At 41.4% G+C, this 17,095-nt stretch overlaps 1 pseudogene; it reads left to right on the forward strand.

Annotated features, from left to right (window-relative positions):
* Positions 1–8,518: 8,518 nt before the first annotated feature.
* Positions 8,519–14,037, forward strand: LOC124269382 (annotated as a pseudogene).
* Positions 14,038–17,095: the final 3,058 nt, after the last annotated feature.

Raw genomic sequence — 17,095 nt, forward strand, 5'->3', positions numbered from 1 at the left:
ATTTCCACACGGCATCTTGTTTCTGTAATGAGATACGAACATGTCGAAAGTCGCATTGTATGAAAACCTGCAATGCACCGTCACATGTTCTTACAACTATAAGCCTTTGTACAATTAATACTTATGGCATCAATGGAATGAACAGTGTTTACATTAAGTCGAATTTAAAACCCTAACGAAGTGTCCAACGTGAACATGAGATAACCATTGTTTAAATTATATCTGAAACTTGCTGACTGACGTCACAAAATATGTTTGTCTGTATGTTGTTTAAAGCCGCACCCAGCAATATTCCAGCTATTCATCGTTGACCTGTAACTCTGCACCCCTGCACTCTGGATCCGCTTCTATGACTGGGTGAATCATTTTCCTAATTACGTCTGTAGGACATAAGGTTTTATTTTAATCACATTTCACCTGTTGGATTGTGGTTTTGTGGAGAGCGAGGGCATGTGATTTGTCGATAAAGGCAGTGCGGCGTTATCAAGATTAAACTGGTCAAACGTCTTTTGTGACAGGGCATCGTTCCGCTATTAACTTTGAGGGTGACGCACGTGCTGTCCGAGGTTCAATGTGATGGGATGGTATGCTCGGATATTGATCAAAGCTGTGTTAGAATTAGGGCGCTAAACCTTGTTGATGACAGGATTACTTGTGGATTTGATGTTCTCACTGCTCCGCCTTTCGTCAGAGAGTGAGTGAGTGATGTGTGTTTATGTATCGATATATTCCATTGGGATTCCTGCGAAGCGAGGGATATATAATAATACTGGCCAAGCTAAACCGTCGGTTGTCAACGGATCATGTATCGCACAGAGAGATTACTGATAATGGATGCCAAGCTTTAGCCATATATAAAAAATATCCTTTTCTCTCATTAACGCCTCGACCCAAAAGTTCGACCCGAAAGTTCGACCCGACCTTAAGATTTCTTTTATTATTGCACCAGAGAAAATGCAACTCTGACTCTCAAAATGTGCATGAATTTTTCATACTTCTAAGTTTTGATCTAAAATAGAATAAAATGTAATAACATCTGCCGCCTCGGCCCATATTTTTTTAAAAAGGGATGAGAAACAAGACTATTTTATGTAGTATTAGAATACAAGTAAGGCGACCATTGTGTACATTTGATACCCACTACAAGCATCTTAAACCAGTTCGACCGAGGAATGTTACATATATATCCTCAAAACACAACAACGAATACAAAATTTGAAAAACACCATCAAACAAATAAGCATCGAGGAGAAATGTGTGAAACAAAACACACACAATTTTAATGAGGTTAGTAAAAGGTTATTCTCAAGATGAAATATGAATGACATCGGCGTGGTTTTTAACTCAGATTAAAGAAAGTCCTCACTTAAATAAGCTGATCATGTCAAAACGATACACACGCTGATATTCCGATAGGATGTCGCCTTAAAATAGACAACGGGTGGTGGTGTAGCCTTGTGGTCAATGCGTTCGCTCGTCACGCTGAAAACCCGGGTTCGATTCCCCACATGGGCACAATGTGTGAAGCCCATTTCTGGTGTCCCCCTCCGTGAATATTGCTGGAATATTCTAAAGGCGGCGTAAAACAAAAACTCACTCACTCACTCACTAAAATAGGCACGTTGATGACTTGAGAGAACCAAGAAGTTGCAACACCGCTGTGTGCTTCAGGTATCCGGCGGTTTCTGCCATGGCTTGTTTGTTCAAGGGGTCTCTTGTTGTTACCGGATATAACTGAATAACATATATGTCGGACATTGTAATATATATAGCAGTTGTCATGTAATTTATGATGGAGATATACTGTTTTAATTCATTACAGCAACGTGAAAAACATCGATCAATAGCCTTATTACTAGGGGGACGGGATATATTTTACGCCCTCTTCATTCACTTCCTCATTGGCGTCAGAGGGTTGTGTGGAGTCTAACTAGTTGGTTTAATAGTTAAAATATAGATAAATACAGGGACACCTCAAAGCGACACGTCATAGAGTACATTGTACAGTCCTGGAACAAGGACGATTGCCATGTGGACGATTATCATGTGGACGAAAGAGTACCGTACAGAAGCTGAGGAATTCCACTCAACCCGTTCGGACGGGAATTGTCTCTGGAAGGGGATGTACTTCTATTGATCAAGAAAACAACCACATAAACTCTTTAGTAATGAAATGAAACATCTGTTTACAAGAATAAAATCTACCACATAGTATGTGTATGTGTCGCTGCCTCTTTTGAAATCATTTCTACTACAACCCTACTGAAGCTACTACAAGCGTCATACCGAAACCTGTCAGATTAAGGCTGTGGGGGAAGAGAGGTGAGGTGAAATATGGTTTAACGTCGTGCTTGAGAATATTTCGCTCTTATGACGACGTGCATGCGTGTGTATGTGTATGTGCGGCTGCTTGTGCTAGCCCAGACTTAAGGTGGTTTTATAGTGCTAGCCCACGGAGATACCATGCCCCAGTGAAGCATGAATACCCCGGGCGGTGGGGTAGCCTAGTGGTTAAAGCGTAGGCTCGTCACGCCGAAGACGCGGGTTCGATTCCCCACATGGGCACAATGTGTGAAGCCTATTTCTGGTGTCCCCCGCCGTGATATTGCTGGAATATTGCTAAAAGCGGCGTAAAACTAAACTCAGACAGTGAGTCAGTCAGTCATGAATACCCCACTCAGACACATTATACTGACTCCGAGCCGACCAGTCCTTGTTGTACCCATTAATGCCGAGCGCCAGGCAGGGACCAACAAGTACCATATTTTAACGTCTTTTGGTAAGACGCGGTCGGGGATCGAACCCGCGACCTTCCGCTCTCCGGACGGTCGCTCTAACCACTACACCACGGAGGCGGTACTTGGGGAAGAGAAGATGAATTTACACCATGGCCAACAAAGCGGTCACTGTTGGTTAAGGTTTGAAAGAACGTCCACGCTTGGAAGGCGTGGCCTTGGTACCCACAGATTAACTTTAGTATTTGGAAACATTCGCCTGATCATTAACTTCTGTTGAGTAGCATATGTGACAACCAAGTATTCGAACTTTCTATTGTAGAATTTCATATCAGAACAGGTTCCTTCCAACTTATTTTTTTCATACGAGGCGCCAAGTTAAATAGATCGGGTGGTCTGGCTCAGTGGCTTGTTTGATAGTGTGTCATCTTTCCCTAACTTATTTATAAAATAGAGCATTGGTTTGTCTTATACAGCTCTCTTATTAACAGGCCACCGTCACAACAAATTCACAAACAAACTTCATTCGCGGACAACTCGTAAACGTGGACAGCTGTTGCAAATGTTCACCAGAAACTGATTTAAGATTAGCTTCCACTCGCAGGTATGCTTGTTTTTGTCGAACATCTAACACCATCTAAGCGTAGAGAAGGTTAATGCGTCACTTCTGGTTCTGAGACATTCCCTGCCTGGCGCTCGGCATTAACGGGTACAACAAGGACTGGTCGGCTCGGAGTCAGTATAATGTGTCTGAGTGGGGTTCATGCTTCACTGTGACATGGTATTTCAGTGGGCTAGCACTATAAAACCAGCTTAAGTCTGGGCTAGTACAAGCGGCCGCACATACACATACACACGCATGCATCGCTGTCATATGAGCGAAATATTCTCAAGCATGACGTTAAACCCACTTTCACCTCACCTCACCTCTGAGACATTCCTTCATTGCCGGCGAGGTCAGTAGTTTCATGTGGTGTATTCCCAGACACGTGTGGACATATACTGACCGATTTAACAGCCCTTCACACACTTGAAACATCTTGTAATTTAACAGGTTGGTTACATAGGTTCCTGCTGTGGCCAAGGGACACAACTCTGCACAACGAAATGCAGCGCATTGAATAAATATACGTATGTTTAACAATATGTTTGACCAAAGATTGTCATGGGACTGTGTTATATGTTGTACAACTGGTTCAAATGTTACATTGTAAATGTAAATTCAGCGGGGTAATGGTGTGCTATATTTAGATTTATACCATGTGTGAGTGAGGGAATGTAGTAGAAATCTCCTCTGATGCAGAGAATATTATAGAAAGATCTGCCTTAGTGTAGGGCTTTCTTATTCTTGTATATATATAGGGAGCTAGCTATTGTCTCTCGTCTCACATTATATCTCAAGTCACCAGAAGACCCAGTGTGTTGTGTGTGATCATCATACCGTGCCTAGCCCCAGGTTCACGTTAGATTATATTGTTGCTGTGAGGTGGATATTGCTACCTTTGTCTCTTATTGGCTATAATCTGTTCTATTGTATTACACTGCCTCTGAATTTGTACTGTCGCAGTGATACCTTTGTCTTGATTTGTATTGTTTTGTGAAGTTAGTCAATTTAGAATAGAAATTGCAGCTGTTTGGTTTCACGCATGGTTCTCTTTGGAACTATTTAGTATCAACCTTTGCTGGCGACTAATGGGATCGGGTGGTCAGGCTCGCGGACTTGGTTGACTCCATGTCATCGAATCCCAATTGAGCAGATCGATGTTCATGCTTTTTGATCACTGGATTATCTCGATTATTTACAGACCGCCGCCATATAGCTTGAATATTGCTGAGTGTGGCGTAAAACTAAACTCACTCAGTATCAACCTGGAAGTCAACACAAGAAAGACTGATACCTTGTAACAGCCCTCTTTCTTCTAGTTCTGAACACTAGTAGAGGCTATGGGTAGTTGTTCCTCTTCCAGTTATTCCGTTGTGGAAGTCATATAACTAAAGCGTAAAGATAAGATAAGATATTTATTGCATAGCATTCCATTAAAAGTAAACTGAAGTACAAAAGAAAGTACACAGCTAGTACTTTGGGATGATTCCCCAGTCGTCTCATCTCTTTGTTCAGTGATTTGGTGTGGTGACCCAATGTAGTTGCTATTGATGACGACACTGTGAGCATCTGGTTGCTTAGACGGAGAATGTTGTGGGGTGGTTACTTTAGGCCTTCCAGTTCTAGGACTGTCAGATGGGTGGAAATAGAAAATAGTTCCATCAATCCCACGTGTACTTAGATTGAAAGGTTGGAATGACATAAACTACGAACACGAACTTGAACTGACAACCAAACTGGGGAAATAATAGTTGAAATAATAGTGTGACGTCATATGTACTAGTATTTGAAACTATGGAATTATTCGTAACCACACGCCCCTTTCAGAGTTGGTCTGGTCAGAGCTCAGTGCGTATTTTCCTGTCAGACTGTCATACGTATTCTTCCTTTCAGAACGTAAAGCGTATTGTTTTGATAAAGAATGATTTACAATTTTGATTCATAAAGCAAGCTTGAGAGAGAGGTCTCAGAGATGTAACTAGAAGCGTGTCGGTGACCATAAGCAGGGCTCATTTCAGAAGTTAGCATGTTGACATGTGCCGTTGTAAACACTACCAGAGAGAGTTGAAGGTTTGGAATCATCTGTCGACAATTTAAAGATTCGAACCTTTTTAACAATATCGTTGTTGGGATGACGAGACGAGTCATAACCATAAATAAATTACAGTTTTGTGTCTTCGCGCTACACATATAAAAACTCACACCAAAATACTTGTCCAGAACTTATATTGACTGTCCATGTTCCATCAAAACTGAAGTTTATACAGCATGGCGTGCTCAAAGGCCTTGATATTATTATCGTTTAAACTGGAAAAGTCAGAGAGTGTAAGCACACACATTTAATAGGTGTGGAACGGTACACTCCTACCAAGGTACTGTACATATTGCAGTACAAGGCCTTTGGTTCGGTCCGTTTCGGTTCTGTATATGAGAGCTTTCTTCCAGGAAAATAGCGGCCATTTATCAAAGAAATGCACAGATTTTGATAAAATGTTCGATTTCTAGACATTTGAGAAAATGTTGGAAAGGTTAATAAAATGACGGTACGAAAACCGAAGATACCGAATTTTTGGATTGCATTACGGTATACCGAACCGAAGGCAAATACCACGGTTCTACTAATTTCACCCGTTTCACCCCCAACATTTAACCCTTTCTGCTCAGGGAAGTGCGCATTATGTTAACTTCTGGCATAACATATTGCCTTACATATAAACCCGTGTGAAGCGATAACGACAGAGCTGTTCTCCTTTTGACGCCAGATCGACATTTTGGTCCATCAAAGACAACTGATATCAGGACACCTTGAGTTGAAACTGCATCAGCAATATAGGTGAACCTCTCAATTACGACAGTCCCCAGTAGTAGCTATGTTAGAGAATTACAGTATATGTTAATCTGATATCAAAATTATGCTATGTTTTGTAACAAAGTGTCCGTGAGGTACATGGTTTTCACCCTGAAGGCAATGACACGTTAAAGTGTTCCTATGACAGTGCCATCTCAAGTATCAAATTTCTCAAAACTACGGTTAAATTACCATAACTCAAAACTGAAACTGGAAGATAAACAAAACCTGTAACCTCACTAGAACAACGTCTCTGTGTAATGTGTAATGTCTTAGACGATGAGCAACACCTGATGTAATATCTTGTATAAATTATAGAAAGAAAGAGAATCATTTCTACAAACAATGCTTAATCATGATTAAGAATTTCCTACACTCTAAAAAAGAACAATTGTTCACAATTTTCACAAATAGAAGTCCTGAATCAATTTCCATTTATGTCATCATGTTTACAATTTTAATGCATTCTGTGTATTACCATATTCTCCTTTATATTGTTTCCATATCATTCTACTACATATGATTTGTGACATTGTTATAATGTACGTCATTTATATGTGAAATGTATCTGTATTTCTATATCTTTGTACCTACTGTGTTTATATTTGTAGTCTATAGAATATTGCCACCGTTCCTTCATGGAATGCTATGCAATAGATATCTTATCTTATCTTTACGTTTTAGTTATATTACTTCCCCAACGAAATAACAAATGGTGACCCCATATTAACCACACAGGCAGATAAACCAAGCGAATTCTATAGGTCTCTATAGGTTTGGCCAAAGGGCTATCACCAGGGTAAGGTATCAAAAGCTACAAGACAGATATCTTCCAATTAATAAAAGCATGCATCGTATACATCAAACCAATCTTATCTTGTTCCGCTCTTCCTTTGTCTTTAAGACGGTAGAGGTCATTATTCGCCATCAGGAGCTAATTAACACAGGTCAACAATTGAAGCATAAATCCAAAGTAAGTTCTTCCGTTACAATTAACCATCTAAAGGCTAAAGACTACCATACGAAACGTTCAACAGTTAAACAAAAACTGAAGACCTTCTGGAGAAACTTGGTTGAGAAGAAAAGGCAAACTATGCTAGTCCTCTGACATTATCTTTAATACTGTTTAAACTGAGTAGAAGTTAGTTTCCGTTTGATAAACATACTCAGAAGTGACGGGGTTAAACTTGGCTGACCCAGGGCAGTTGAAGGCAAGGTTGTGTGTGGTAAAGCAATTATTCCGACCAAACATTTGGATCGGTCAGGAAAATGGCGCAGACATTAGCCCCCATCCTTGCTGGAATACTGATGCTCTTGGTGGATGGTAGGTGGTTTTGAAATCATCATTAAGTGATCTGTGCTTTATGTGTGGAGCTTGGACTTACACAAGGTTGATTTGTAAAACAGACTTCATGCCACCTTCCATGACGATGTAGTACTGTAGCACTAATAATGTTTCCGAAAACACCGCGGAGGGTCCCGTTAGAAGCTATTCTGTACCTAGAATAACCCTATTTGACACCATGGCGAATATTTAGTATTTAAAAAATATTCGGCCACTTTTATTCATCACGCAGATTTTGATATTTTATGAATACAATTAAATAATTTTATAGTTGTTTTAAAAATATATGACATTGCATAAAAGTAGGTGTAGATGGTGTCTTAATATATGTCATGTTTTGTCACCAAGGTTTCGGAAAAAATATGTCTGAAGGATGTTTTAAACATTGATAACTGTACTTTGCCTGAAATACCTTTAGTCCCTCATTGTTAAGGGATTGTCACAGTTCATTGACCATCATTGTTAACAAAGCAAAAAGGGTCAACCTGCCGAACATAATACAACATAAACACGAGCCATTCACTTACATTGTCAATGTCAAATCGAGTTCAAGGGACGATATCCGGTTTTATTCTCGTGACGTAGTTCAGCTTAGTCTTAAACCACTGGACCGACTCTGCTTCTGCGGCCTAGTAGAAAGAGCACTTAACAGGAGAGCGCAAGGCAGCTGTTCGATTCACGGCGACCTCAAACAAAAAGAGGTTAAAAGACGGTACTTTTTGTTTCCTTTGCCTGGCCCTTGCTAACCCAAGTACCTGTAGGCAAGATGGTTGTCTGGGTGGATTATTGAAACTGTTTCAGAGGTCCTATTCTAGCACTGCAAAACAGTCCAGACTAGTACAATACCAGACAGACAGATACACAGCTAGACAGATACACAGACAGACATACTAGTACGTTGCTATATAAGATCAATAATCGTAAACTTCATTTCCCCCTCAACCCAAAACCCGGCCGGCTGATTACAATATTTCGAAGAGAGCAACATGCTTCCGCCAGTGGCCAATGGCCACTATTCTCATGAAGTATGGTCTAAGAAGGTTGTTGAACGAAACAGAAACTGTTGAAATATTAACTGAAGCCTGCAATGTGCATGTAGTATTGACCTTTATTGTATTGAGGTTTATAAGTGCTGCATGTCTATTAGTGGGCCATGGGTTAAACAGTTGCCCGAGGCGCCATAGTTTTGCATGCAGAGTTGTGTCCCTTAGGCGCGACAGAAACCTCTTCTTGTTAGCGCGTATAGAGGATTGGCCGTGACTATATTCTTCATGTTAGATTCATAATTGGTACTCACCGTGATATAGTTGTGCAGCTAAGGGGAAAATTGGATATTATAATTTGTTCATGGTGCGGAGCATTGTTATATTTAGTTTAGTTTATGTTCCCAGAGGCCGACACATGAATGTGTAATATACGATTAGCCTCAATGCCGTGGGCGTGTTTGCACAAAGAGATCTTAACGCTAAGATGGTCAAACAACCATACCGTATCACTGCCAGTCGTAGCTCTAACGTTGTTTTGTACAGTTGCGCCATGGTAAATTGACTTATGTTTCTTTGTGCTGACGTATTATCGATAGTGTTTTGTCGAACACGGGGATTACTTCTTATAACATGTCCTTGTGATTCTTAACTAAGGCCTGAAAATTTCTGTTTCCAGCGTCCGTGTCAACACGGCACAACGGCGTCCGCGAGTACTTCCGCCACCGTCACCACCACGGGGAACATGACTCCGGCAGCGTTTGTTACCCGAGGTTGGGGTGCTTCCAGCAGCAGCTACCCCTTCAACAACACAGGCGAGGTCCCACAGGACCCTCAGTTCGTCGGCACGGTGTTCCGACTGTTCACCCGACAACGTCCGACAGTTCCCGATGTGCTGGAGATAGAAAACAGACGAAGCCTCCTCGCGTCCAGTTTCGACCACAGACTTCCGGTCAAGATCATACTTCATGGCTTTCTTGCAAAGGAGCACGCCTCGACTGGGTGAAGAATCTCACCACGGAGTTCCTTAGGAAGGTACAACTTAACGTACTGACAACATCGGATCTTCACCACCTTGCATTATAGTGTTCTGAAAGTTAATTATCGAGTTACGTCAAAGGGATGGGGGTCTTAAAGTTGTACGTGGCCAATTACGTCCAAATGAAAATATACAACCTCACACACCACATCTTGATAAAACATTTCTCGCAAAGCAGTAAATTGAATAGATATTGAAGATAGCGCACTTTTGAAACGCAGCTCTGTACTGGAGCCGTTCGAAGATGACTGTACTCATGACTGAATTATTTCCAGGATATATTCTGGGCCCGCTGTTAAGAATCATTTTAAATACACTGACATTCAAAAGAAAGTATAAATATATGTTTGATGATGTCCCTTGCAGGTTTGCTATGATTGTTTTCAATTTAGTTTTGATATGGCTGGTAATGTATGGTCAAATTCAGTTCTTAAGCGTATACTTTCTTTGCCACTTGCAGTTCATGTTGAATTTAACCAACACTGATTTACCATGAATGAATATTATAATGAAAATTAGCCTTGATTATTTGGTATCCATTCAATTATAGCCACCACCTCCATAGCTGCCTTTACGCACTGGCGTCATCAACTTCGTCTTAATAACGGAGCACAATATTCCAATCGCTTATGCTGGTATTTAGATTGGAGGCCATATTTAGGCGTTGCGACATTCGAATCGTAATAACAGAAAGGTGATTTGATAAGCGTGACAGTCTAGGATGCGTGTTGAGATTTACATGTTCCTCACTAACATCCTCCATTTGCCCCATCATCATCAATATTAACAATATTCTTGTTAATGAAAACTGTATCTCAACGTAAGTGTACACGGGCCACGGTTTCAGGAACCAATGAACATCATCACCGTTGACTGGGGCGAGGCGCCGGCTTCCCATATATCCAGGCTGCAGCCAACACGAGGCTGGTGGAGCGGAAATAGCCAATCTCATTGTGTTCATCAATCACGAGACCGGAAGTCAAAGTAGTCAGTATCATTTGATTGGCCACAGTCTTGGTGCAGTTCACGTCGCCGGTTACGCTCACAGGTCACAGAGTCCCAGGAACCGGCAGAATCACAGGTGAAATATCTTCAGTTGATTGACGTACATGGGTAGTCGGGCACATTCCTGTGCTATTGTCCTACTAATATGTTATTGCAACCAGCTGTAGACACATCAGGTCAGCGAGCCTGGCCACCTGATCCCGCGCTAGTCGCCTCTTACGACAAGCATGGGTTACTGGAGATCATTTCTACCGCTGATCTTCACGGGTTTTTAGCGACTTCCATGTTTCTGGTTTGTAAGAAATGGTAATGCTTTTCTTTTTTCAACCATAGTTAATATGCCTCTCCTTCCTCGGCAGTTAATGGAAGACCTCGGCTTCTGCAAATGATAATGCCCTCAAAAATAGCATTACCGTTATTATTAACCCAAAATACATGGAATTTGTGTTGAAAAGAGAATAAAGGAAACAATGAAGGAATTTGACTTCGCTACTCAAAACCAACTTCTGACGGGCATTGACTGACCGAATGCAATTACGTCATCGAACAATGCCACCCTTTATGATAATGTCAGCTTGCACCTCTTTTTAGCTTTAAACACAATACATTGTCCCACCCCATGTCTTTCGGCGATGCGGTCACATTTGATCATGGATGTTTCAGAACAAATTGTTGCGTTAATGCTTTATATTAGCAATATATTATAATAAGATACCGAAACTCACTCTGAAACCTGTGTTGTATGAAGCGTAAGCATGAATTATTACAAAGTAGGGTAAAACCATAACATTTCGACTTATTGCAAGAACTAGAATCATTAAGGTTAGATGCGGATGTAACTTCCATCCCGTTACCATCCATGCATCACGTGACTTGCTGTTTTCCCAGGTCTGGACCCAGCAGAGCCCAACTTCCAGGGTTTGTCTCCCCTGGTCCGCCTGGATCCGACTGACGCTGACTTTGTGGACGTCATCCATACAGACGGATCGCCTTTCGAGACACTCGGAGGTCAGAGAAACATTTACCAATACCAAGGATGTTTGTTTCGTACTTTCAGTCCAGCTTTATAATATTTTTTGTTATTTTTATTTCCTGAAAACGTTAAGAAGGAATGAACAGGAACCACGTGTTATTGGCATGTTTCGGTAACAAGTATTACAATAGTTTCATAATGTTGATAGCGACAATGTATGAGGCCTTTAAATTTAACAGTTACTAATTTCTGGTCAGCGTAATAAATAGAAACTGCTTGTCATAATGCTTTCACGTATCAGTATTTTAGCTTTGTTATAAACAAGGTATTAAAATGTCTTGCCTCACTACGTAATAGAATGGCAAGATTATTTGTAAAGCGAAAATAACTGGTTCTGTAAAATATCGCTGTACGGAGAATTCATCTGTCCTGTATCTATGACCAGGGTTTGGAATGATCACGCCTGTCGGTCACGTGGACTTCTACCCTAATGGCGGTGTCCAGCAACCCGGCTGTCCAAGGGACGGTTGGTCAAGCTTCATGTCTTCTGCTTATAGTTCCGGGGTCGAAGGTGAGTATTGGGGCCAGGCATACTTCGATTATTGCTGACATAACAGTTACAATTGCTTGTTGGGACCGAAAAGCCGTGCTGGAATACGGAATAGACATGTGCCGGATTAGACAATGTTTTATGATCATAATATCGTTTTAAAATGGCGGGACCAAAATTGTATGCCGGTTTTGACAGTGTGCCTGATTAGAAAGTTGCCGGTGTTGGCAGGTTTCACTGTGAGTGAGTGAAGTTAGTTTTACGCCTCACTCAGCTAGCAATATTCCAGCTATATGGCGACGGTCTGTAAATAATCGAGTCTGGACCAGACAATCCAGTGATCAACAGCATTAGCATCGATCTACGCAATTGGGAACCGATGACATGTGTCAACCAAGTCAGCGAGCCTGACCACCCGATCCTGTTGGTCGCCTTTTACGACAAGTATGGGTTACTGAAGATCAATTCTACCCCGGATCTTCACGGATCGCAGGTTTCACTGTATATTAAAGTAGTCTCTCTGTATCGACAGTGAGGCAACATGCCCGTAGAAACGTGGTATGGCACCATTTCCTTAAAAATAGTGATCTATTTTGAATTACGTTATATCGTCATATTTAGGTAAACAACAATACCCTATAATGCGTACAGTATTTCCTCTAATAAGCGCGCTCAGCGCTTATTTTTCCAACGGACCTCCAGACCCGGCGCTTATTAGAGGCCCGGCTCTTATTAGCCCAGCGCTTATTAAATTACCCTGTATTTGTAATAGCGGGGATGAGTACATGTACTTGAAGTTATGATTTAAGGACCATTCCTTAATATATTTATTTTAGACCAAGGGAGAATACATTTGCGAAAAAAATGCAAAGGTCTATTACCCGGCGCTTATTGCTTAAAGCACTGCTTTATCCCCGCGGTTATTAGAGGCCCGGCGCTTAATAGAGGAAATACGGTATCTTCAAAAACCTGTGCATAGAGCTCAGGTCACAAATCAGTGGAAGTTAAGCAACGTCCTTAGGAGAGTCCTTCAATGGGTGACCGTGTGTGGCGGCCTGACTCCAGAGAGTTTCTAGGACATCAGTCCTGCCCCACAACGAAACACGTGTGATACATGTGGTCACAACTTATGCAAGTGATTTTGTTTAAAATTGACTCTATTCACCCAGCTGAAAAATGGGTACCCGGTGGGATAAGTCATGGTACTATTAACCTTCTAGTGCCTCACAGGCATCTTGGGTAATAACACTCCTGCTCAGCATGCTGTAGGTGTGGATTTAGCGCAATATATATGCACTAATTATTGATTAATTATTATAAGTCAAAATAGTGAATTGTTTGAGACTGTCGGAAGACTTTTGAAAACGTTACTGTGATCTTTAACGTTATAATTTTGATCAAACAACTTTTCAACACAATGACTCATCTTACCATGAGGAATTCTTATTGTTATTTTCGTTGTCACAAATGTTTTCATTTCACGACAAATGTGATGTGTACGAATTGATGAAGGATGAATGTATGCTCATCTGCTTACTGTAACTGAATTTTACCATTTCAATAGTCATTGTTCTACATGTCTACATTATTGTATTCAAAGCTGTTTTTAAATTATGTTTTCTATGTTAGCAGATGCTTATATCTGACACTGGCCGATATAACATTCGAAAAAGTGATTTGTTTCTTAGATGTACACACTTTTCTTGAGTCATGTTTCTGTTTTAGGTAGGTACATAAGTACACGATAAGTTAAGGATTTTTTAACATATCCTTTTTAAATGCCTTTATATCTTACTATTGTTAATACCTGTTGTTTAGTATAAAATGACTATGGTGCGAGTTTACTATATCTCAGAGGCGGAGCTCAGCATCGGCTGCAACCACAACAGAGCTTAGCGAGCTGTTTGTAGAGTCTGTCAACTCCCCTGTCCCTTCAAGGCCTTCCCTGTCTGCTCCAGCATCACCGACTTCAATAGCGGCAACTGCTTCCACTGCGGCAACCCTCCCTGCCCCCTGTCATGGGGTTACCCATCCATCCAGTCCCTCAGCGAGAGGGTCGTTCTATTTGGACACCAGGCCCACACGTCCATATTGTGGTATGTCTGAATTATAGGAATATATTGAATTCGTAGTCCGTTATACGCATGCATGTATTTACTAATATATGCAGATTATAAAGCTAGTACATGTTCCCTGGAAACAGTTATGCCTCAGTCTTATATATACATTGGTATGGATACTTAAATGCTGATGATATTGTGTGGGTTTGGCAACCTCACTTCCAATAGCCCTCAATCTCACGGAATTGGTCTGTTTCTCAGGTGTCGTATCCTCAGTTAAACAATAGGCACCGATCATGATTTGTCTGATCCGTATTAAATGTTTTGGTTTCCGAAGTGCTAAAACATTGAATAATATATCCTCTTTATGTATTGCTCAAAAGAAGTTAGAAATACCCGGTTCTTTCATAGCACTATAGTTAATCTGTCAGGACACCCGCCTCTGTCATATAATCACATGGTAGAACTGTCAGGACAATCTGACTCTGTCATATAATCACATGGTAAAACTGTCAGGACACCCGACTCTGTCTTCATATAATCTCATGGTAAAACTGTCAGGACACCCGACTCTGTCATATACTCACATGGTAAAACTGTCAGGACACCCGACTCTGTCATATACTCACATGGTAAACTGTCAGGACACCCGACTCTGTCATATACTCACATGGTAAACTGTCAGGACACCTGACTCTGTCATATATAATCACATGGTAGAACTGTCAGGACACCCGACTCTGTCATATACTCACATGGTAAAACTGTCAGGACAACCGACTGTCATATACTCACATGGTAAACTGTCAGGACACCCGACTCTGTCATATACTCACATGGTAAACTGTCAGGACACCCGACTCTGTCATATACTCACATGGTAAACTATCAGGACACCCTGACTCTGTCATATACTCACATGGTAAACTGCCAGGACACCTTCGACTCTGTCATATACTCACATGGTAAAACTGTCAGGACACCCGACTCTGTCATATAATCACATGGTGAAACTATCAGGACAATCTGACTCTGTCATAAACTCACATGGTAGAACTGTCAGGACACCCTGACTCTGTCATATAATCACATGGTAAAACTGTCAGGACACCTGACTCTGTCATATAATCACATGGTAAAACTGTTAGGACACCCGACTCTGTCATATAGTCACATGGTAAACTGTCAGGACACCGACGACTCTGTCATATACTCACATGATAAACTGTCAGGACACCCGACTCTGTCATATACTCACATGGTAAACTGTCAGGACACCCGGACTCTGTCATATACTCACATGGTAAACTGTCAGGACACCCGACTCTGTCATATATACTCACATGGTAAACTGTCAGGACACCCTGACTCTGTCATATACTCACATGGTAAACTGTCAGGACACCCGACTCTGTCATATACTCACATGGTAAAACTGTCAGGACACCCGACTGTCATATACTCACATGGTAAACTGTCAGGACACCTGACTCTGTCATATAATCACATGGTAAAACTGTCAGGACACCCGACTCTGTCATATAATCACATGGTAAACTGTCAGAACACCCGACTCTGTCATATAATCACATTGTAAAACTGTCAGGACACCTGACTCTGTCATATACTCACATGGTAAAACTGTCAGGACACTTCAGACTGTCATATACTCACATGGTAAACTGTCAGGACACCCGACTCTGTCATATACTCACATGGTAAACTGTCAGGACACCTGACTCTGTCATATACTCACATGGTAAACTGTCAGGACACCCGACTCTGTCATATAATCACATGGTAAAACTGTCAGGACACCCCGACTCTGTCATATACTCACATGGTAAAACTGTCAGGACACCCGACTCTGTCATATAATCACATGGTAAACTGTCAGGACACCCGACTCTGTCATATACTCACATGGTAAAACTGTCAGGACAATCTGACTCTGTATCATATACTCACATGGTAAACTGTCAGGACACCCGACTCTGTCATATACTCACATGGCAAACTGTCAGGACACCCGACTCTGTCATATACTCACATGGTAAACTGTCAGGACACCCGACTCTGTCATATACTCTCACATGGTAAAACTGTCAGGACACCCGATTTTGTCATATAATCACATTGTAAAACTGTCAGGACACCCGACTCTGTCATATAATCCACGTGGTAAAACTGTCAGGACACCTGACTCTGTCATATAATCACATTGTAAAAACTGCCAGGACACCCGACTCTGTCATATAATCACATGGTAAAACTGTCAGGACACCCGACTCTGTCATATAATCACATGGTAAAACTGTCAGGACACCCGACTCTGTCATATAATCACATGGTAAAACTGTCAGGACACCCGACTGTCATATAATCACATGGTAAAACTGTCAGGACAAATCTGACTCTGTCATATATACTCACATGGTAAAACTGTCAGGACACCCTGACTCTGTCATATAATCACATGGTAAACTGTCAGGACACCCGACTCTGTCATATATAATCACATGGTAAACTGTCAGGACACCTGACTCTGTCATATACTCACATGGTAAAACTGTCAGGACACCCGACTGTCATATAATCACATGGTAAAACTGTCAGGACACCCTTCGACTCTGTCATATAATCACATGGTAAAACTGTCAGGACACCCGACTCTGTCATATAATCACATGGTAAAACTGTCAGGACACCCGACTCTGTCATATAATCACATGGTAAAACTGTCAGGACACCCGACTCTGTCATATACTCACATGGTAAAACTGTCAGGACACCCGACTCTGTCATATAATCACATTGTAAAACTGTCAGGACACCTGACTCTGTCATATAATCACATTGCAAAACTGTCAGGACACCTGACTCTGTCATATAATCACATGGTAAAACTGTCAGGACACCCGACTCTGTCATATAATCACATGGTAAAACTGTC

The sequence above is a fragment of the Haliotis rubra genome, unplaced genomic scaffold (assembly GCF_003918875.1).
Source record: "Haliotis rubra isolate DU_JTF1 unplaced genomic scaffold, ASM391887v1 Scf1012, whole genome shotgun sequence".
Taxonomy (NCBI): domain Eukaryota; kingdom Metazoa; phylum Mollusca; class Gastropoda; order Lepetellida; family Haliotidae; genus Haliotis; species Haliotis rubra.